Source organism: Pristiophorus japonicus, unplaced genomic scaffold, assembly GCF_044704955.1.
Source record: "Pristiophorus japonicus isolate sPriJap1 unplaced genomic scaffold, sPriJap1.hap1 HAP1_SCAFFOLD_288, whole genome shotgun sequence".
NCBI classification, from domain to species: Eukaryota; Metazoa; Chordata; class Chondrichthyes; family Pristiophoridae; genus Pristiophorus; species Pristiophorus japonicus.
In genome coordinates, this window is record NW_027252646.1 from 475,577 (window position 1) to 477,795 (window position 2,219).

At 55.5% G+C, this 2,219-nt stretch overlaps 1 non-coding gene across 1 annotated transcript; it reads right to left on the reverse strand.

The window, feature by feature from the left end:
• Nucleotides 1-1,659: 1,659 nt before the first annotated feature.
• trnat-ugu (transfer RNA threonine (anticodon UGU)) lies at nt 1,660-1,732 on the reverse strand. The gene has a single exon. It is a non-coding gene; the product is annotated as a tRNA-Thr (tRNA).
• Between the last annotated feature and the right edge of the window lie 487 nt (nt 1,733-2,219).

Genomic DNA, 2,219 nt, shown 5'->3' on the forward strand with positions numbered 1-2,219 from the left:
GAGGAGAGGGGAGCCTGTTGTTCCAGGGTCGGTCTCAGAGCTGGTTAATATTTATAATTAAAGCCCTTGTTAATTGACGGTGAATTTAATAAATAATCTGATCTTGAGGAGGCCCCAGTGAGATTTAAACCCACGACCCCTGCTTTACAATACCAGTGCTCTAACCCCTGAGCTATGGAGCCACCTGCTCTGGGAAAGACAGGGGAAGGAGCAGGAAAGAGAGGGGAAGGGAAAAGAGAGAGTGGCAGGAGGGAGAGAGAGGGGGAAGGGGAGACAGAGAGGGAAGGAGTGAGAGAGAGAGGGAAGGAGTGAGAGAGAGGGGGAAGAGGAGACAGAGAGGGGAAGGAGTGAGAGAGAGGGGGAAGGGGAAAGAGAGGGAGGGAAAGGAGTGAGAGGGGAAAGGGGAGAGAGAGTGTGGAAGGAGTGAGAGAGGAAGGGAAGGGGAAAGAGAGGGAGCAGAAAGGGAGAGAGAGGGGAAGGTGAGAGAGAGAGAGAGAGAGAGAGAGAGAGTGTGGAAGGGAGGGAGAGAGGCAGGAGAGAGCGAGGAAGGGAGGGAAAGAGTGGAAGGAATGAGAGGGGGAGGGGAAGAGTGGGGAGGAGTGAGATAGGGAAGGGGACAGAGAGGGAAGGGAGACAGGGAGGAAGAGAGAGGGAAGGGGAGAGAGAGGGGGGCAAGGGAGCGGTGTGGCAGGGGAAAGAGGGGGGAAAGGGAAAAAGAGGGGTCAGGAGTGAGAGAAATAGTGGAAGGAATGAGATGGAGGAGAAGGGAGAGAGAGAGGGGGAAGGAGTGAGAGAGAGAGGGGAAGTGGAGAGAGAGTGGAAGGAATGAGAGAGAGGGGAAGGACTGAGAGAGAGGGGGAAGGGGAGACATGGAGGAAGAGAGAGAAGGGAAGGGGAGAGAAAGAGGGGGAGAGGAGAGAGAGGGGGAGAGGAGAGAGAGTGGAAGGAGTGAGAGAGGGAGGGGAGGGGAAGAGAGGGGAGGAGTGAGAGAGAGAGAGGGGAAGTGGAGAGAGAGTGGAAGGAGTGAGAGAGGGGGAAGGGGAGAGAGATGGGGAGAGGAGAGATGGGAACGAGAAAGAGAGGGAGAAGGGGAGAATCTGAAAAGAAAGGGAAAAGGGAGAGACAGAGGAGGTAGGGGAGGAGAGAGAGGGGAGGGGAGAGGGAAAGGGAGAGTGAAAAGGCAGAACGGGAGGGGGAGAGAGGGTGGAGAGAGTGGGTAGGGGAATGAGGGGGAGGGGAGAGAGAGGGAAGATAGAGGAGGAAGGAGAGAGAGGGAAGGAGTGCGCGGTGAATGAAAGTGAGAGAGAAGGGGAGAGAGGGGAAGTGGAGAGCGAGAAAAGGGAAGGGTTAGAGAGAGGCGGGAAGGGGAAGGTGATCGTGGAGGAGTTGGAAAGAGAAGTGAAGGGGAAAGGGAGAGAGAAAGAGGGGCGAGGGGAAAGAGAGGGGACGGAGAGAGAGAGAGTGAAAGGATGGGGAAGAGAGGGGGAGGGGAGTCTGTGAGGGACGGGGAAAGCTCCATCGCGGGAAAAAGATGCAGAACGGGAAGGGAGAGCGATATTACTGGAGACAAAAGGAGATTGTTGCTCCAGGGTCAGTCTCAAAGCTGTTTAATAGCCTTGTTAATTGAGGGTGAATTTAAATATTGAGTTAACTTTGAGGAGGCCCCATTGAGATTTCAACTCATGACCGCTGGTTTACAAGACCAGTGCTCTAACCCCTGAGCTATGGAGCCTCCTGTTTGAGGAGTTACAGGGGAAGGAACAGGAAAGAGAGGGGAAGGGAAAAGAGAGAGTGGAAGGAGTGTGAGAGAGGGGGAAGGGGAAAGAGAGGAAGGGGAGAGAGAGGGAGACGGAGTGAGAGAGAGAGGAATGGGAGAGAAGGAGAGGGGGAGGGGAGAGATGGGACGGAGAGAGAGATGGGAAGACGAGAGAGGGAGGAGGCAGGGGAGAGAGAAAGGAAGGGGAGAGAGAGGGCAAAGGGGAGAATCGGAAAAGAATGGTAAAGAGAGAGAGTGGAGGGAGGGGAGGGACGAGAGTGGAAGGGGAGAGGGAGAATGAAAGGGAGAGTGAAAAAGCAGAGGGGGAAGGGGAGAGAGGAGGGAGAGAGGGGGAGGGGAGAGAGAGGCAAGATAGCTGAGGGAGGAGAGAGAGGGGAAGGAGTGGGGGGAGAATGACAGTCGAGAGGAAAGGGGAGAGAGAGAGAGAGGGGAAAGGGAGTGA